General features: G+C 34.7%; 1 protein-coding gene across 3 annotated transcripts in view; it reads left to right on the top strand.

The window, feature by feature from the left end:
- Positions 1-22,513, top strand: part of LOC127869409 (uncharacterized) — a 74,751-nt gene that overhangs the window by 6,242 nt on the left and 45,996 nt on the right. The window contains exon 1 of one of the 3 annotated variants that reach the window (XM_052411954.1): positions 9,555-9,693. The exons of the other annotated variants lie outside the window; for them this stretch is intronic. The gene's annotated coding sequence lies outside the window, so the exon portion shown is untranslated. Of the gene's footprint in view, positions 1-9,554; positions 9,694-22,513 lie in introns of those variants that run through there. 3 annotated transcript variants of the gene reach the window in all.

The following is a 22,513-nucleotide window of genomic DNA, read 5'->3' as shown; positions in this document are numbered from 1 at the left end:
ACGACGTATTTGATACCTTATAAAAGCAATCTTCGTAGTGTCACAAAATTTAACGACAACAACAGAACTCTCCAAATTATTCAATCGTTTCGCATTGCAACGCTTTATAATTTTTTCGGTTTTAAAATCGTCAAAAGATGCATATAATGGCTATATTAGACCATGGTAAATGTTCAGTAATACTGTTTCCTCACAAATATCATAACTAAAACGAAAATTTGCGAATCTGAAGCAACTTTTTTCAGTTTTATCAATTTACGAAAACGTGAAAAGATCCCTTTAACTTCAATTATTTTCTACAGGGGCCATTTTTATTTTTACGAAGATGCATATAAAAAACTTGTACATAAAGATTTGTTTTGCAAATAAGAAGATATACTTATATGCATAAAAAAAAGCATTTAATTAAAACACGCGCTTCTTGCATAAAAAGATACACTTTTTTCTACTGAAAATACACTCGAAAAAAATTTAGTTTGACAAATAATGCACTTCTGAAATGAAAACGTGCAGAAAATACACTTAAAGAAAATAAAAATACAGAAAAAATACACTTAAGCGCACTTACTCATGAAAAAGCAGAATAAATACACTTTTTGTTTACAATGCCTAAACAATACACTTTTTGACGAGTATTTTGGTAAAAGCGTATTTAATTTTGGGAAGGGTATATTCAAACTAAATTTAGTTTGTATGTAAAAGGTAGTTTATTGTGTACAATCCTTTAAAATTAGAATTGTACAATAATGTATGTAGACAAGTATATTTATGTACCATACCAATCAAGAATCTGTACATGAAATACATTGTATATACAATGCAAAACTAATATATGAAATTCATATTGATATATGCTATGCTTGAATGTATGTATTATTCTACAGAGAAAACAATCTTTTGCATACATTAAAAAAAGTTACGTTCATGTTCATCTTGTTGCAAAATGCTGTAACCCTTAACCAAAGGACACATTTTGACAGTCCCAAATTTTAAGCGGATACAGATGACAAATGAAATGGAAATAAATTAGGTCATCCTCTAATACCTTATTATAACTCGTTCTATATACTCCTCGTGCCATCAAAGATTGGAAATTATAAGGAATAAGTCAAATTTGGATATTTCAAGCGTTTTGCTTGGGGTTTGTCCATAATAATAATGATTTTAACAATAATTTACATTGACACATCTCAATAGTCTACAAAACATCATTGTCGTAATGAAGTAGCATAAACTGCATTATCGTGATTAGAATAAAGATTGTTAATAATAGTAAAGAGAAAATTCCTGAGCTCCAACCGTGGATTGAACCAAGGTCTTCCGAATGGTAACCAGAAATCCTAACCGCGTCACTTAACAGCTAGCGCAACAGCAAGGCTTTTGGAACCACAGGGTTGAGTCTCGATTTTTTTACTATATATTATATATACTAGTAATATAGTAAAACAATCGAAATTCGACCCTGTGGTTGGAACTGGAAGTTACCTTATTTAACTACAATAGAATATATTTTTTACAACACTTTATTTCACTTCTTTACTAACGTCAACATTGTTGACTGTTTAAGTGGGTTGCGATCTAATAATATCAAAATAATTGTTTACTTGCAGATTGGCATATCCTTCTTCCAAACAAGATGTTTATTTGTTGAAATAACAAGTGTCTGTCTCTATTCATGTTATAATTCATCATGATCTAAGACAGACCATGTTTTAACGTTCTGGAGGAGCTGTACAAAATAACGCTTCTTTTTTTCATGCTTTTGTTTAATTATTCGATTGCGCATGCGAAATTCTAATTTTGTAGATTCTGAAGGTCGACAGATCACATTGTGCACGATAGTCGATACCGCCTTAGGGCCGTCGTCGGACTTTTCAAAGTGGTCAGGCTCTAAGTGCCAGAGGCCTGCGAGCGCCGAAAGCGCGAAGCTACTTGGGAAATCCGGGGGCATGCTCGCCCCCCCCCCCCCCGCTAAATTTTTTTTGACACATAAAGGCTAAATCGTGACAGGTTATGAGGCAAAAGTGAACGATATTACTAAGTAATACGGCGCCGCGCCAGGCTCCATATTATTTGCAAATGCGATAAACTAGGGAAAATAGTTTGAAAATAGTTTGTTAATTTGCTAAGTTGTAGTGCTATAACACCTTTAAAATTTTCCATATACACAGCTGCGCATTTCTCCTCGAGCAACGAGCTCCCCTCAATTTTAGTTAAGTCAAGAGCTTTGCTTATGCACGTGCAAAGTAATAAAGTATTTGAGTCTAGTTTGGGACATGTGCTTCTCAGATATGTCTTAATTCTCCGAAGCGCATAAACGTCCTCTCGCTTGTGACAATTATAGTTGGCATTGTCAGTAAGAATTGTATAAGTGCCACAAGATCTGAGTAGATCACCCGCAATGTAGGTGCATATATTCAAGTACGTGTGACAGTCGGATCTGGTAATTGTGTTGTTTAGAAAATTCAGTCACAAAGAGAAACTCTTCACTGTAATGCTCGTAGCTATACGATGGAGCCTTTATAATAAGATCTTTAACCTTTCTGAGTACTTTTAGACCTTGCTAATCAAACCTGTCCTGGACACAATGTATAACCAGATCAAGAGCTTCAAAGTAGGTGTGTCTGTAGTGGTCAGCCACGGAATCTGGGAAAAAAATGTTCGGCATCTCCCAATTGAAACCGTTTGGGTACTTTTCGTTTTCTTGGCGCTTATGGTTCATCGACATCAAGATTCTCTGCCTTTTGATTCACATCATCGAAGAACTGATTAGATGCCTTTTCATTTCTTAATGTTTCTTAATGTGTCAATTGTCAACATGGCCATTGATTGGCCTTCTGATGCAGACAGGTCCTGGTGATGCAAACCTTTGCTCAGATTGTCAGTATGGTGCATCAATGACTGACCAAGCATTATGCCAAATAAAAAGTCATAAGATTTCATCTGTGCTTCAACACCTTTAATTCTGGCTCTAATGTATGTGTCTTTTGATAAAACTTATGACTCTTCCCATAAACTTTGAAGGACTTCATAGTTGTCTACAACACTCTGGAGATTGTTTGCCTTGACAGACCAACGTGTTGGACACATTTAAATCGTGCTTCTTTTTTTTAAAGACTGTCGCGTTGTGAAGAAAATTTGACAAGTTTAGACATCTCGTAGGTGGTGTCAAAGGCTTCACGCATGATTTTCGATTGTTTAACTGTGCAACGGCATCAGTTTTGTTTTGAAAATCGGCGGTTTTTTTAAATAAGGAAGCATGATAAAACATGTCTGATCCAGAGGAGATTAAGCAATTCATCTCCTAGCTCAGCCTTCTTTTCCTTTTGTGTCAAAAAGTGGTCAGGCTATAGCCTGACCGGCCGACGGCCAACGAAGGCCCTGCGCCTAGGAAGTGTTTCGAACAAACGTGTGTATAAAACGCTGGAATCTAATTATTCCGGCTATTTGCTCTTACCCAGTCTTTTTTATATATTATTTTTTTCGTAATAAACTTTAATCAGAAAATGTCTGACTGATAAAATTGTGACATTCAAAGATGCAGCAGTAGTATTTTCCCCGTAGAGTCTAGAAAGTAGACCGTTTTTGTAACATTGGATACCACTAAGGTTTGCCGTAAAGGGTTAGGGTTAGGTATCGATTTGGTCTCCATTATGCCAATTTATTAGGTATCCAAAATAGACAAGATCTATTTTCAAATTGACATATTGACACCGGAAGTAGGTATACCATCCCGCACGAACGACAACTCTGTCAACACGGAATTACGAGCATCTAGTAACGGTTACCAGAAAACTTGCCCCGAAGTGAACTCGCTTCAAGACAACTCGCCCCAAATATCTGGTCAACTCGCCCCAAATGTTTTGGACAACTCGCTCCAATCGAAAGACAACTCGCCTAAAATGAAGACAACTAGCCCAAAATTAAATGACATCACGCAACGAAATATTTTGTCATATATAGAATACTCTTTGTGGAAAAAAATGTATTAGAGCAAAGTCGGGTAATTTCGACACCTTAAGAGTAAAATTTGATTTAGTCCTGATGTGTCGAAATTACCCTCCAAGTGCCCAAACTTAACGAAAAACACCGTTTTGACTTGTTGATATTTGCTAACGAACGTTATTATCGTTGCCGGCATAACTCAAAACTTCGAGCGATTTAACTAAATGCAGCGGAGTGTAATTTCGACAGTAAGCGGCTAATTTCGACAATTAGCGGCTAATTTCGACACTTGTCTTTGTATTAATTTTCAACAGCTGTTTTAATCAGTTATTTACATTGTATCTCTCAATTAATAGAATTTCACGATCTCTTTAATGTCTAGTGTTAATATATAATATATAATATCTACCGCGGTGTTCATCGTGTTCGCTACATATAATTGAACATAAACGTATTGAATTGATCCCTTTCATTTAAAAGTGATAATGAATAAATAAATTCTATTTTTATGTCCATGCTGGTCGAAAGGATGTGATAAGTATTTAAAATATATTGGCGACAATAAAACGCCTCCGATACATATGTGTCAACTGTATCTATCGAATACCTGCAACTTCTCCCATCTTTATCCATTTATACTCGATAATCCCATATACGCCCGATTTCCGTTTTTAAAGCAAATTATGTGAGGGTAATATAGACGATAAGAGTGCTCAAGAATGTCATAAACATAAACGTTCGCAATTTTCGAAAGTACCAAATGAATTTCGGTATATGATTCTATTTAAAGGTTTGATGAAATACGTGTAAGCCCCCAAACAATACAGTTGTATTACAACATGCGAAAATCACCTTACACGGTTTGCACGCGCCGGGTACAGCTATTTTCGGTAAGCAACTTCTAGATAAAATAAATGAATTTCTTTGTACTGATAAAAAGCGCGTATTTATTTGTAAATAAAAATTTCGTAGCGGGTACAACATTGAGATCATTTGATTTCCCATAAAAGTTTCGTTGTGAATTTCAACTAAAGTTAAAATATCTCGCGAAATATTTGGTATTGCCATTAAGAGTTAATAGTATTGATCATCTAAACGCTTTATTCACGTTTCCGACGTTATGTACTGTACAAATTTAAGTGCATACGTGTGCACATACATATAATATCTACATGTAGTACACATGTATATGATTTTCTTTTCTACGTGTACATTTAAAACGCGTGAATGACCCTCGCAGACAGGTGTTTACGGTGGTTGCGCAGCATCCGCGGTGATCACAGTTGATCCAATTAACGATATAATTAAGTTAAAAAAATACATTTTCATTAATTAATTACTTTCACAATCTTTAAAAAGCTCTAATTTTATATAATCTGCTTGACAAGATATAGAGAGAGCTAAATATAATATTCAATAAGCTGCGTCAACCATTTAAAGAGTAATTCTATTTAACAAATCTATCTTTCCATATTCGCTGGGAATGCTTGAAAACATTTGGAGTGTCGAAATTACCCACCATCGTATAAAATCGGAGGATAATTTCGACACCCCACAAATCATAGTTTAACAAACGCTTGGCACTATTCAAACACAAATACAAGGTCAAGTGAAACAAATTTTATACTAGAGCTTGTACAAATGCCAGAAATACAGCGAAATCCTGAAGGGACGTAATTGACAATTATGTAATCTCCCTTAGCGAAGCTCATAACGCTATAAAAATTCTCTAAGTAATACAATGTACGTATTTTAAATGACTCACTTACATGCAATCAGCGAGACGTTTGATAGAGAGATGTTATCTGGTGACGTCACAACACCAACTACGTCACATTTTACAACGAAATCATACGGGAAGATGATGATTTAAGACAGGTCTGATAAATATTGTGAAAAGTGTCGAAATTAGACGACTGTCGGAATTACCCGACATATTATATATGTTTTGATAGTATTTACCGTAATGCATTATGGCTGAAAATGTTTAAGTCATGTATACAAGGTAAATTGCTTAGAATAGTGAAAGATATGTATGCAAATGTTAAGTCACGTTTCAAATCATGTTCGTCTTATTCAGATTATTTTAGTTATGCTAGTTTGGCTGAGGCAAGGGGAGGTCATATCGCCGATTTTGTTTACTTTATTTGTTGAAGACCTTGATCATTACCTACAAGATAGCATTAACTCTGGTTTGAATATAGATGATATTGTATTGATTTTACTATCATTTGCTAATGACATGGCTATTTTAGGCAAGTCACCTGCTGAAGTTCAAACACATTTAGATAATTAATACTTATATTGCAATTCTTGGGGGTTAAATGTGAAAACTTCAAAAACGAAAATAATGGTATTTCGGAAGAGAGGTGGATTAAAAGAAATCGAAAAATATGTATATAATGGTAATGATGTTGAAGTTGGTTATAACTTTAACTATTTAGGCAAAGGGTTGAATTATACTGGAAGTTTTAAACTAAACCAAGGCATTTGGTTGCCAATGTTTGGTAAAGCCCTTAAAGCCATGAATACATTATTGTCTAAATGCAATGAATTTGACATAGAACCGAAAATAGTTTGCCAGTTATTTGACTCTTTTGTAGGTTCTATATAAAATTATGCTTCAGAAGTATGGGGTTTCACGAAGTCCGATGATATAGAACGTATACATTTGAAATTTTGCAAACGCTTGCTACAAGTGAAAATAAATACATGTAATGTTGCTGTTTATGGAGAATTTGGAAGATACCCATTGTATGTAAACAGGTTTGTTAAAATTAATAAATATTGGTTTAAAGTTCTGAACAATGATAATATCATAATGAACACTGTGCACAAACAAGCCTTGAGCGATTGTAATAAAGGTTATACAAACTGGATCTTAAATGTCAAGAACATGTTAAATAATTTTGGATTTGGTTATGTTTTTGAAAAACCGAACGTTGTACAGGTTAATAGTTTTATTAGCAAGTTCAAATGTAGACTTGTTGACAATTTTAAACATGAAGGGTACGGTAAAATAGTACTGTATTAGATATGTTTAAAGTTGTTTAAAGCTGTTTGGAATATGAAACATATTTAGATGTACTTCCTAGACGACTGCGATTTTTTTTGGAAGATTAAGAGTCTCTGCACATCCTTTGAGAATCCAAACTGGAAGATACGCCCAAAAAAACATACCACGAAATGAACGTTATTGTTTATGTTGTAATGACTTGGATTTAGAAGATGAAAACCATTTTATATGTATATGCCGATGTTACACTGATTTACGGAAAAAAATGTATAAGCCGTAAATTTTATACGAACCCATCTGTATATAAATTCCACAAGTTATTGGTTTCATGTGACAAAACAGCTATTTATAATGTATGAAAATATATCAAAGAAGCTCTTGTGATAAGAAATGCGATTCTAAATAATTCAGTTCAATAATTTCATTACCGCTTTGAAAGTGTATTAGTATGTGTATTCGTAAAGGTCTGTTTTACGTTATTTAATGTTATTTTGCTATGCCTAGTTACGCGACAGAAAATAATATGTATACGTTTGAAAGAAGACGATGTACATGTGTATACGTCAGTCTGTCTGTCTGTCTGTCTGTCTGTCTGTCTGTCTGTCTGTCTGTCTGTCTGTCTGTCTCTGTCTGTCTGTCTGTCTGTCTTTCTGTCTGTCTGTCTGTCTGTCTGTCTGTCTGTCCGTCCGTCCGTCCGTCCGTCCGTCCGTCCGTCCGTCCGTCCGTCCGTCCGTCCGTCTGTCTGTCTGTCTGTCTGTCTGTATATAACATTTTGACTTTAAAAGGAATGCCGAATACACAAAACGATTAATACATGGGAAAAACAAAAAACTAGAAATGTATTCATATTTATATTCATAATTTTTTACAATTACAAACTCAATATACATTTTATTGAAAACATACAAAGCATCAATTACGGCATATTAAATGAAATAAATAACAAAGATGTATGAAGAAAATGAAAAGACTGTCACGTAATAGCCTAAAGCTAGTTAACATTTGAGAAAATCATTTTACAATTTCATGATGTGGCCGGCCTTATTGCAAGTAATGTATTAATTTACCCAGCAATGTGCCCCATGTTGTCAATTGCTTAGGCCGAAATGTCATGTATTAATCAAACTCTTTCCTTAATATGCTGGACTTCTCCTTATATTACTTACTATAGTGTCTAGTGTTAAATGGGTATATAAACTGCCAGTTTTTGCATTAATAAGGAGTACCACGCACACAGGCAAGAATGTAGTTGCACGATTTCTTGTTGTATTGGGCGATGCCCCGTTTATGGGTTCGCTTGTATCTTGTGGATTCACTATTGGATTTGGATATGGACTTTGGAAACTTTATGAATAAAAATTGAGGCAAAATAAAATGGAAACTTTATCTATGTGTGAGCGGCATTGTTCAGATCGAATAACGCTAAAAGACAATTCAAAATATTATCAAACATTTCCAACATCTATAATAATTATAAAACATTACAAACACACAGGTTGTAACGAGCCATGATGAATATTATCAAACCTATCAAACATCTATAATAATTATTTATATAAAGAAGTGAAGTTAAACATTAAAAAACACACAGGTTGTAATGAGCCATGATGAATATTATCAAACATTTCAAAAATCTGTAATAATTATAAAACATTACAAACACACAGCTTGTAATGCGCCATGATGAATATTATCAAACATTTCAAACATCTGTAATTATTAAACACAAACGTTCACACAAAAACAAGGGTTCAAACATTTCTAATAATGAGAAAAAATATATAATTCGCATTCATTTATAACAATGCATTGTAGCAACTTTCACACATTCAAATATCTCAGGCATTTTGTCCGTGAATGCCACTGCACTTCCTGAGTAGACCATTTACAGAAAATTCCCCCTCTCGTAGGCTTCCCTCAGCTTGAAGATTCTTCCGTGGAGAGACGTCTTCTTCCTGTGTTGTCGCCTGCATAGTTTTCCTTCTGAGAACATTTTCACTCGTGTGGAAGAAGGAAAGCCTCTTCATAAAGAAGGGTCAACAATAAGTAGAACCTTCACATTCATTATTTGTCCTGACACTCCGACCAAACACGCTCCAATGTTCTGGTCCCCACCATTAAAATGTGAGTTTGAACTAGTCCAAAAAATTAGACGTAAGCTACCCCGCTTGTAAATCGACCTCATATTTATAGGAGTAAGTTTGAACATACTCAGTAGTTACTTGTAATATCTATGTATCTGGCTCATGGAACAACAAGACGGACTAAATGGTGCTTATTTTAATAAACACAATTATAAAAAAGCTTAAACAATTTATTATTAAAAGCAATCCGGTATGTAAACAATTAATTAATTAAAAAGTTTTACAATATGAACTGAAAAAATAACATCATACAACTACATTTCCTTTACAATAATCACGAAAAAATATACATCAAACTTAACAAATATTTCAGAAACAAAATATTCAAGATAAAATATATAAGAAACAACATTGGGGCGAGTTGTCTTTTGGTTGGGACGAGTTGTTCAATATATTTGGGGCGAGTTGACGACTTTTTTTTTGGGGGGGGGGGGGGGGGGCGAGTTGGCTTTGGGGCGAGTTGTATGGCTTCACTAGAAACCGGAAACGTGAACATTTAGCAGTGTTGTGCAATTACAATTACGTACATACCTAACGTTCACACTAGACTGGATCTACGCCAGAAGAGTTATTCGGGTTAGCCAAATAGTACGTAAAGCACTACAGTACACTTCAGTTATAAGTTACATTTGAAAGAGCTATTTAATTGATCTACCGTAATTACTATAAGCTTTCGGAATCTCTAAATTTTCGGACACCCGCTGCTTTGGACAAAATAATTATTTTCGTGCAGTCATTGAAATTCAGATTTAAATCTACAAGCAAGTCGGGTCAGTAATATGGAAATTTGTTATAGCCCGAGTCAAATTTTACTAGCCCAAACAATTTATAATGGAACCAAAATGGACAGAAATCTTAAAAAATTCACAGAAAATAATACAATATGCCTTGTTTGACAATAGAAACCTACTATAATTATATATCTAAATGTTTGCAAAAGAGTAACGCAACATGTCGCATAATTGGGAAGATCAAACCCAGCCAGCAACTTCCATGGGAGCTCTCTTTCCGGTTTCGCCCCCGCGACATACTTCAATGACAACTGTTCCGCCATTACTCTCTGTGTCCCAAATGCAACACAAAACATTTATTTCACATTATAGTAAACCGGGAACCACAAAACCATGCGCTTTTACGCAGTAATCCGAATATTGCCTTATTGTGCAGGGGTGGCGAAATCTCAATAAACTATACTTGTCCACGGACAACCATTTAGGAAACTTAACTTGCCCGTTGCTGAACTAGACATGTCCGTTAATGTTTATATAAATTATAAACGCATTTATTGATTAATGTTAAATAATGTGGAATATATCAAAATGAGTATGATTTGCTTGTTTTGTTTATAATTGTATTTCAATGGTACATTCATTATAGCAGTATAGTTCATCTTGAATGCTCTGAGCTTTTATGAGTACCGTACATTCGCGGCCATAAGTCTACCTCGGCCATAAGTCGAGGGGTATAATGTGGCTAGAAAAACTTGGTTTTTTGCCTTGACTCTGCCATAAGTCGGGGGGTAAATTTCCTTTATCTCGGACATGTTTAAGTGACGTTTTAGTCATGGTTCTGAGGGCTTCTGTACCGGCAGTTGACATTTTTTGGGATATTAATAATAAGAATATATTTAAAACGAAACATTCAACGTTTCAATGATTTATTATAACGAAAAATATATTTTATTGTTCAAAATCATAATAACATATCATTGATTATTTCGAACTTAATATATATTTCACAAATCAAAATTAGTATCCCATTTAACGTAATAACTTTCAGTGTTTATATTATGAGCAGATATTTTTGTATTCAAATGTTAGTGCTATTGATGTGAAAAAACGGTAAAATCTTGAACGCAGAAATTCATTATATGGTAAAAATAATTGTAACTTGCTCACAAATAATCAACAACGCTTTCGCCATTATGCGTGAAACACGTGAATTTACCAACACTCGCATCGCTCGCTATTCGACTGTTATATACATATTCGTAAATCACGAGATACCCGAGGAATAATTTTTGCATTCTGGAAAAACGTCTTATCTGATAATACTAAGCAGATGATCCAAAGTAATTGTGTTTTTGATATGTCCACTTACACTTTTTAATAATTCAGGGTGAGTGCGTTATATTATTATAATCATTCAATGAATGAAATCTTTAATCAGATAAGATCTATTTATTTACGAAACGATTATGCATAAATTGTGGGACAGTTGTGAATAAATCAACGAAACCACACCTTCATCCAATCAAAAAATATACCATGTGAAGTTGAACAATAGCGATTGGTTAAAGGCGTATCCAACGATCAAGTAATTATTTTTGATTGGTCAGAAGTAGTTTGTAGCAGAACCGTTGTGCATATCATTAACGGATAACTATTTTAGGCGTGACGCAATATAGACAAATGATCGAAAGGATGCCAACACTATACTTTACACTTTGATCTTAGTCAAAGGCCGAGAAGCGATAATTGGTGGCATAAAGACACCTGCAACTGTTGACAGTTTGTATTTACACGGATTAACTTTAAATGGGTACAAGTGTCAGCCGTCGATTTACTATTGTTCTTAGCAGACAGCGGGCGATGTATCAATAGACAAATTGCTATGTATAATTTTCACCACTTTACCGTATGTCACAAATGTTTAATATTTTCGAAGTTATTTTTACATGTTTTTATTTGGACTTATTACGAAGATTAATGAATTAAAAAAAAAGTGTAAACATGAATATTTTGTTATCGGCGGACATATAAGTAAAAGACGAGTCGGCCTTCCCGTAAACAGTCATCATTCCTCCGCTTCAGAGATTTATTACTTTTAAAAAAAAGGTACAGAAATATGTTTTTTTATTTTTTTTATTTAGTACCTCATCCATAAGTCGAGTTGACTTTTTAAGTCAATTTTGGCATCGTTTTTAGGTCGACTTATGGCTGCAAATTTACGGTACATACTTACAGCTCATAGTTCTTCTTTGTAAAATTAAAATCAATGTAAAAAAATAATGTCACACATATGTCCATAAAATCGAGTTAAATCAACCTAATACATTGTTACAAACACAATACCTGTTACAATCGACATCAATTTGCCTCTACTTTGTTGAGAAATGCTCAAAACATAAAATTGATATCAAATCGTTTATGGCAGAAGTTGTTATTGTCGATTAGAGCAAAGGGAAAGAAAGGGTTACACTGCACAAATTTTTTACACAGTGGTATTTGACGATCTGGTCTTATGGTAGCAGTTGAAATTGTATTGTGTATAACATTGTAGTTTGAATTAGGACACATTCTTATGACTGTAATTTCGCTGCGATCGGATAAGTGGCATGTTCCGTTAGTAAGTTGAATAATATCGGGCGTATGTTTGCATTGTAAACAAGCAGGGCTTTTTTTAAGCGGACGCCCGCTTGCCCGTGCCGGGTTAAAATCGTCGTGGGCAAGTGATTTTCCAAAGTAGATAGTCCGCCGGGCAAGTCCATTTCGTATTAGCATACTTGTAGTATTTTTTTCGACTTTTCCCCTTGTATCTATTTATTTTCTTTGGGTCAATATATTTGTTTATCAAGTACAAATAAAACGAGACATGATTGGTCGCTTTCATTGTATAAGCCAATCTAAACGCTCAAAACAAGTTCTGCTCGGCAGACGTTTCAACATGGGGGACGGTAGCGTCCAGCCGATCTTTTCAATTTTAATAAAAGTAAATCGAAACACTCAAAGGAACAAACCAAAACAACCGAAAAAGAAAGGAAGAGAAAATATGAAAATGAATCACGAAAGCGTAAACTGTGAATAACTTGTATGTTGCATATTCACATTCACAGTTTAAAATTGTGAGAAACTCTTCATCAAAGACATCTTGATGATTTTCAATCTCTGAACAATCATTTTCACAGTACTATTTTAAGCCCTCCCCCCTTTTAATCTATGCCATAACTTGTATAGATATAGTAACAAGTATATCGTTTTAAAATTTAAATAGTAATAAACTTTTCATATGTATTGTATTCAATAGTGACTATTCAATGAAATAAAACTGTCCAGATTTTGTTTTGTTGACAACTTTATATTATAAAAACGATTAATATTTTATTGTTGATACATTGATTATAGCTGAAACTAAATCTAGAATAATAATGCATGTGAATCAATGCTTTAAAGATCAAATGACAATAAAAAATTGACTTCAAAATAGGGCAACCAGTTTTTAATGAGGGCAAGTAGATGTTCAAAGTAACTTGCCCCCCGGGCAAGTGAATGTCAATTTCTTACGTTAACCACTGACAAGTTGTTATTAAAATAAAGATACTATGTGGTGTTGGTGTAACATTTACTATTTTACTAAGTGAATGAGGGTTGAAATGCTATGAAACACTTTCTGCACCAATTAAAATATTTATTGAACATATTCCACATTTGTTTTCGGCTATTAGGCTAGATTATTTAATATACATGTATACATATAAAATATTGCAGACATACACACACACACACACAAAGTATAAAGAAATGGAAAAAAGAAACACCATAAAAGAAACTAAACAAACAAAACAAGAAAGAACAAAGAAATGAATATGCATTGTTATAATGAAATATAAACACATACAGCTAAAAGATTTACAGAAAGCGAAAACCTAAGCACAATCGAAGGACACCACACATAATCAATTGGTCACTGTCGGCTCAGGAACTACTTTAAAGTACCCCGTGTACCCTTAGGTAAACTAAATGTTCCCCGGGTACGAATAATACGTTTAAAGGCACCCGGCAATACGACGGGGTTTTTAGTATATTTTCCGTACACCGGGAACAGTGTAGTAAACTTTAAAGTACCTGGGGTACCATATACACACATACAGCTGATAAATTTACATATATTTCCCTGTGTGTGATCGTGCTTATTGAAAGCAAAAGCCTAACCACAATCGAGGGACACCACACATAATTTACGCTCAATTGGTCATTGTTGGCTCAGGTACTACTTAAAAGTACCCCGAGTACTCAGAAGTATTCTACAATGTACCCCGGATATGGAAAATACGCACCCGGTCATACTCCGGAATACTTTTTAAAACAGGTATATATTTTCTGTACCCCACATACTTGGCAGTATATTTTTTATTTACACTGGGTACTTGAAGTAGTATCTGAGCCGACAATAACCAATCGAGCATAATTTACTATTGTTTAATTAAATCATTTTATATTTCGAGTCCGCATTGAAGACGTACATAAAGTTGAAAGGCGGTAATGCATGTGTTCATTTGTTTACCATATGAGTGTTTTGGTATATGCATGTATTGAAATACAAATTGAAATAGATGTTCCATGCTTCGACCACCGACTTATCAAAGAATCAAATCCTGAACGAGTTTTCCGGGGATGGAAGTGTGAAGATCGTGGTGGCGACTGTGGCCTTTGGATTGGGGGTAAGTTACTGGACAATTAATAATGTGACCAACTACTCGAGCTTTCTGTAAATAGATTGACGAAACGTGTTTGTTTGATCTAGATATTACGGCATGGAGATGTGGTACATTGAATACATGAACCTTGTTGATAATCGAAGTCTCTTCATTTATCGAATTAATTATAAAGTTATTGATAAATTGATTGAGTACAGAGCGATTAATTCATGGCGTACAGGGCAATGCGTATGTATGCATTGGTGAACTTATTATGTGTCGATAACGTGGGCATTATGTTCCGTGTTGAAAATACAAATCTAACATCTGGTCATTTACAGATTGACATTGCGGATGTTCGTCTAGTCGTCCACTGGGGTGCACCAAGAAATCCTTTGTCATACTGGCAGGAGGTGGGGAGGGCAGGCCGGGATGGGAAACCGTCCCTTGCAGTTGTCTATCCCTACGGTCGTTCGTTAGTGGGAGACAGTGGACTGAGAGAGACGTTTAAGAGTGTTAAAGCTTGAGGCTGTCAGTATTAAAGACTTTGTTAACTAAAGAGATTGGTGAAAGTGAGTTATGCGTTAGGGAAGGTTGCGTTTTAAAGAATTGTTCTGTATGTGAGTGTGATCTTTGTCAGTGTTGTTCAAGGTGCTGTGCAAAATGCGGATGTGTTGGTGTGATAGGTGTTTTGGAGAGATTTTTCATTTGATAATTGTCACTGATGAGAATGTAATGATACACAGACAAGAATAACAAGCGAAGAATATATATGTACTGGCATTTCCCCAGAAATTTGGTCAGGCACAGCGGCAGGCGGTTGGTGTCGATTTCTTTATATACTTTCTAAATGTTATAAATCGAAATCCACACTACTTTGGAGCTACTAAAACACAAAATTTCATAATATTTATGTATTTGTCCTCAGTTCAATTCAGTCAAGTCATATATTATAAAATTAAATAACCAAAATAAACAAAAAGCAAAAAAATGATTGAAAAACATTCTGTGACCAATGGAAAATCTTGCTTCCAATTTCTTGTCGTTTATTAGATTGTATTCTGTCATGCACAGAGACTAAAGAAAAATGTGTTTTAGGTATACACTGTAACTCCAATATAGTGCGGTCAATGGGGTCCAAGCCGCGAAACAGCGTTATAACGGATCCGCGTTATAAGTTTTGTGCTCATTTACTGCAGGGGGCTATAAAAAAAACAGGTATAGAATAGCCTATAATATAGGTCATGTATATTGCCATGCTGTGTTGACGCAAATACATGCATATAAACCGAATCGTATTGATAACAGTATACATACCGCTTTTCTTATGTGCACATTTATCCAATAATCCAATAAAATTGCAACATCACTTAAAAAATAATAATCTAGAACATTAATGACGATATATGTTTAAGAAATTCGTAAACACAACCGTACGCATATATGCCATTTTCAGAAGTGTTAAGAGTACAGTGCATTATGGGGCAGAGCTTTCATTGGACCAGCGACTTTAAATTTAAAATGAATGCAATACGATTCATGTACAAAAAATTGTTTTATTGCGTCATACGCATGCAAAAAAACGTGTTTCCCGGGGACTCTCTGATACCGCGCGAAAATGAAAGTGAAACTCTGTTAACAATAACCGGTGTACTGCGTTCGCATGTAAATAAATCGTCTGCATTATTTAATTTCTTATACACGAACTGAAAGATTAAATGACATAATACTAGAATGATAATGAAATGACAGAAAAAGTTGTTTTATACAGTGGGCAGTATATTTCACAGCCGCTCATTTAATATAGTCAAACTGCAACCATATCAAAGTAAGAATGTTTCAATCGTTTTGAATTACTTTAATTGTATAACTATCCCGCTTGCACTTAACTTATGGAAATTATCGCACTGAACCGCTCTGATGAGGAATACATGTAATAAACACTGACACGCGAGTTTTTCACATCTTTATTGACATTACACAACAGATTAACACCAATTAGCTGTCGGTGTTGTTTAACCTCGAGGCGATTATAATCGGTTCAACGGACGGTTGAATAAAGCAATCAACATGTGATTGCCGCCATCTTTGAATTGTCTGAAAATACATGAAGTTGCATAATACGGATTTGAATCAGAAATCAAATGGAAGGTTGGAGAAAAAATGGGATCCAAGCACCCCCCGCGTTATATTGGATTCAGCGTTATAACGGAGCGCGTTATATTGGAGTTACAGTGTATAGCGAATTCCGTAAATATGAAAGAAACTATATATATGTATATATTGTATCTGAATATATTAAATGTTGGTACTGTGAAGTTATAGTCGCCGTTAAGAAAATAGTGTGAAAAAAATTTAAATGGTCGGGAGCAATCAAATAAGACGTTTGATTCCAATTAAATGTATTCATAACTTAAATTACGCACAACCGCAACACACATCAGTTACGGTTTATTTTTGAAGCAAGTTCTTTATACTTGTTTATTTTCTGCAATAGTCTTTAACAATTAAAATATTTAAAAGATCGCCGTGGCGTAGTGGAAATGGTGTCCGCCTAGCGATCAGGAAGTCACGGGTTAAAACCTCACTGTGAGCGTTCCTTCGATCTCCCCCAAAAGACACCAAGTACTGGTTCTAGTCCCAGGAAACAGATTCGAGAGTGTTTATAAAAGCATACGGCTTTCGATGCAATCGAGCTAAAATAAATAGGTTTAAACTAATTAAAATAAAACAAACAAACAATTTGAGCATATCTTTAATTGCTCGAACTCCACATGTACCGGTAATAATAGATCATTATCGACCATTATTATGATATTACAACCATAATCGATCCCCATTAACGACCCGTAAATCGTTCATACGTGTTACCTATGCCCCTTATGCACACACCGCTGATAAGAGCGCTGATAAGAGCGTGCATGTTTTGATTGAACGTTGGCCGAATGTAGACAGCATTGGGATTAAAGCTTGCAAGCTCTTGTGAAAATGTCAAGCGCACGCATTTTAGTCCGCTGGGCTAAAATCGCCTGGGGAAATCCCTGATTATATGTATCTATACATATGAATATATGGTGTTCGAATATATGTATGAATACAAGTTACACTTTGAATGGGTTGTTTTATATAAATCATTGTTTTTAAATCATGCTCCAGTGTTTTACTTATAGTTATAATGTATAATAATGTCTATCTCAGAAGTCAATGAATTACACTCAATATCAATATTAAAGTGATAAGTCTTATGTTACTAAGAAGTGAATTTTTAATTTATGTCTTACCTTATAAAGTATCTGATGAATAAGTCATTATCAATTGAAAGTCATACAACTTATGTTACTTATCAGTGATTACTTTTTGTAACTTCTATCAATTCCTAGTTTTCATAATTCTTATAATCCATGCACTACACTTTTGTTATTTTCTATTTTGTTTATGGCTAAAAGCAATTGTATGCTTTAGAGCTAATAAATGTTGCTGCTGTAGATGCTGTTGTGTTATAATTCCCTTACGGCAGATCTAAGGGTCATCGTTCCTTTTGTTTCTTCCTAATGTCTGTTGTCTGAGCGCTATTCATATACAATTAACATAAGTATTAATTAAAATTTGAACAAATTATATATGAAATTTCTGTCCATTTAAAACAAATATTTAATATTTGAAAATAACCTTTCTTAAAAACATAAATTGTATGTTCGGAGAAAAGCATAGGTAAACCGTTTATTAGTACATGTTGTAAACACACCGCATGCGTTCCTTTAATTTTTCTTTTGGTTAATAAAAACTGTTCGATATGCAAACAAGTTGACATTAACATTTACGCTTGACGTGTTTGAAACTTTGATTAAAATCTTTCTTCTGCGAGCACACCACATCATGTAAGTTATCTTAATTTGCTCATTATAGATATATTGACGATCTATTTGTGTTAATTCATGCCAGAAAATAGTTTATGTTGCTAATTTTACCAATAAATCCCCGCCTGAAATCCCGGCGGAGATTTTGCTATGGTAAATTGCGAAACCAGTTGCAACTCCCAGACCCGGAGGGTCAATAGCTGGGAGTTGGATTATTGCAACTATATAGCAGTATATTATAAACAATATAAAGACTTTCTCAAACTTTAAATCTTGCGAAGCTAGTGTTATTAAAACATGTGCTGAACATTAGTACATTGTAATCTTAACAAATTAAACTAGTCCAATATGTGGACCTCATCACACTGAGGCTCCGCTACTAGTAGCAATTTGATTATATAAACTGGTAACCATTGAAAATCTGTTGGCCAAGTTTCTTGAAAAGTTCTGGTGCGTTAACTTAGATCATATTTTTTATCAAAATCTTTGTTAGTTTTTTGGGAAGTGGGCTGCTCAAAGCTTTGGGTTTCTGCTCCGTTGTTGGAGATTAAAAAAAAGTTTCATCTTTACCATTAAAGTCGTCTTAAATAACAAGGTAGACCGTGTTTTGATGATCTTAGATTGATACTTTTTATTTCCGTCTGATTGTAAAAATAAAGAAACCAGTCTGTACACTGTCTAACAGTCGGGCCGAATGTTGAAAATGCGGCATGCTCCCGGTCTCTTGCAGAATAAGAGAGATCACTGCGCAGGAAAGTGCACGTATTTTAGCTTGATTGCTCCGCAAATAGCACTGACAATGTAATCGCGTGTCAACATCCGGTTTTGTAAAACTTAATTACGGCTTTAATACAATGTATTTTTGTATACTTGGACGCGACTTTTAAAAAACTTGTTGTCCACGGACAACTTAAATGAAAAAGTCAGTTGCCCAGACAAGCAAATGTACGACTCGGGCAACTCGGACGTTTGATTTCGCCACCCCTGTTGTGCAGCATGTGTGGGCAATGTGTTAAAGACATAAGCGGCTATTGATATAAGTGGCTAAAAACTTTGTTTACAAATATTGAAAATGAAAGTGGAACTCTTTTTCTGTTTTCTGAATTTTACAAGCACGTTGGGCTTGTAATATTAGATTTCCTACAAGCCCTAAAGAAAAAATACTAGTCTTTTGCTGTCGGACTAGTGGGATTTTCGACAACTGTTTTTGACTCAAAATTTTCGAACATACAGGCTTTCGTCAATAATTTATGACTATTTTACCAGATTTTTTTCCCTGTTTTTGCTTATTTGGTGTCACTTCAAAGTTCCATAATGCATTTTTATGACCAGATTAAGGTCATAAAACCTAGCTGGTGAATGCCTTAGGGACCATATCAATTGCGTAATTGTGTAAATAACCATGTACATGGATAATAATAAAAAATCATGTAATAAATGCACTTCCAGGTTTTTTTTTCCTTCTTTGTGACCCGCCGAAAATTGGCCCTTTCCCCTCCGATTTATTGTTCCCCTCAGCTGGTAAATTTTCCCCTCGATTTCATTTTCCACTCCCAAAAAAAAAAAATTTTTTTTTTTTTTTTTTTTTTTTTTTTTTTACCTTTAAATATATTATTAAACCTGATCAAGTGTAGAAAAAAGAAAAATATTGCATAATTAAATTTTCTGTTAACTTGAATTTGAATGCTTAATTGATTATTTAAGACTTTCCTTATTTTCCCCAAAATCCGGCGTTTTGTGTGATTTTTCCCCCAAAATCCGGCGTTTCGTGCGATTGTTTTCCCCTCAAAAAAGGCCAGGCCCTTTCCCCAAAATCAAATAAAAACCCCTGACTAAAAAATCTGCACACAATGATTGGCTAGATTGAACTTTACCAGTAGGCAGTTGTTTACCACTATCGACAAAGCGGGGGTTTGTGGGCGGTAGCCCTCAATAATAAGGAAATATACAGGATAAAAAGGATTATTAGGTGTTGCCCTAGGTGTTAGGTGTTACGCGCTTAGCAACGATAAAATTGTACGCTTTTCCATTCTTTTTTGCCTACCTGTAAAGTTCAATCGTCCCCAATGATTTCTGTGTTTGTTCATGAGTCGTAGTCTAACACCTTCAATTGTTTGTATAGTAAAGTCAAATCCAAACTAGGTAAATTTTAACAGGACAGTTACTGTAGGTCCTCTAAAAAGGAAAAAAATACTGGACCTCCTCTTTTTTTACGGGACCTACCAGCTGCAGAATATAATAGTAAAATAACTTGGTTTCATTGCTGGGATCAAGGTGTTTTTGATATAAAATTAAATATGATTAAAAAGCTTTTAATTTCAAGGTCACACATTTGTATCTAACGTTTAATAATAATACAAGCCTTACATGGTACTAGTCTTGTTTAGTTAAAACATATAAAAAAAAATATAGAAGAATCAGGTGTGGCCATCTGTTTTCTGCCAGGAATCTCTCCTTCGTAATATCTTAAGAACATTTTCCTAAACTAAAAGAAGCTGATACTTGTTTACCTAAGCTTTGCTTAGCCGGCATGTCAGATATGAGTCTGGTCATTACGGCCTAAACCGACGACAGCCTCAATAAATGACACCAGCTTTTTCATGAATGGACATTGACAGCCAAGATAATAACAGTTTGAATGACAATGATCATTATTTTACATTACTATTGCTATTACAATCACACAAATTGATATCTAATGTGTTTAATCTAAACTAGAATATTCCCCCACATACAAAAGCTAAAATAATTCAACTGGAAAATGTACAAAGACACGCAGCCAAGTTTATAACAAACAGATATCACAACACAGCAACTAATAATTTATTGGACACCCTGAATAGGCCCACTCTTGAAACACGCAGAACAAAATTCCGTCTAATCTGATATAAAAGTATCCACCATATAGTTGCCATCACTCCTCCAGTTAATCTGTTGTTCCTGTTGACCGCCGATCCAGACTCAGCAGTAACCATTGCTTTAGACACAAACAAACCTCAAATTACTCTCATAAATTCTCATTCTACCCATGATCAGTAACACAATATAATTCATTACCTCCCCACATACAAGAATACATGAGGCAGCCACAGTAGCAGTTTTCAAAACCCTTACTCCTGTGGCCGTCATTGTCCCCCTTACCCACTTGTTAACACTTACAATATAAATAATTTTAAACAAACACCACACTGAGCACCTTCAGGCTTTGAAAAAAACACTTTACCGCTCGAATTTGCGAGTGAAGTTGACGGTCGGGCAAGTAACGTTTGTAAAATTCTTGACCGACCAGGCGAGTGCTGTTTTTCCGGTTGAGAAATATAAATTTAGTTCCAAAACTCCTGCCACATCGATACAAATTGCGAACTATTTTTCTAACGAACAAAAAATAGGTTTAGTACACATAGAAAGTGCACTTTTGTTTTGACAATGTAAATGACTTCACAGGCACATTAAAAGTAATTCTCGAAAACGGCTGCGCTCGTTTCATAGATGTCAGTGCTCTTATCTAATGGATTAATATTGAAAAAGAGAGTTAAATAATTATATTGGTCATTCAATGAAGCGTAAAATTTCATTTGAATGTAAATATCAATAAAATAAAAAATACATAACTGGTTTATTATAATACTTCTTATATTTAATTATGAATAAACAGAAAAATGAATTATAAATAAACAGAATAATTCGTGATCTGAAGCCTTAGCCAAAAGTTACCATACTGTCAATCAAGCGTGTGTTTCAGTAAAAATTGGTTATGAAATGAAATGAAAAAACTGAAAAGAATCTGCAGTTCAAGAAGGGCCGCAGTATGAAAACCTCGTGAAAAGTAACAACACCACCTACATTAAGAACATTTCTGCCCTGTAGAAAATCATGCTGACCATATCACCAAGCACAACAGAGTGTTAACATGATTTTAGTAGAATGTACTTGATAAAGACTGATAAAAGAACTAGTCTTTGATATGATTTCCTGGCATCATTGGTCAGAATCAACTGCCATGGCTCAAAACTGAAAGAGTTTCATCCAGGACCAGCGATTCGCAATAGGTTGGATTCTGCTAAAAGAACTAGACACACCTCAGGTCACAAAATTACAGGGCCACGACCAAAGAAGCCAGCTGCCATGGAGGTTT

The sequence above is a fragment of the Dreissena polymorpha genome, chromosome 2 (genome assembly GCF_020536995.1).
Source record: "Dreissena polymorpha isolate Duluth1 chromosome 2, UMN_Dpol_1.0, whole genome shotgun sequence".
Lineage (NCBI taxonomy): Eukaryota > Metazoa > Mollusca > Bivalvia > Myida > Dreissenidae > Dreissena > Dreissena polymorpha.
This window is presented reverse-complemented; position numbering and strand designations above follow the sequence as displayed.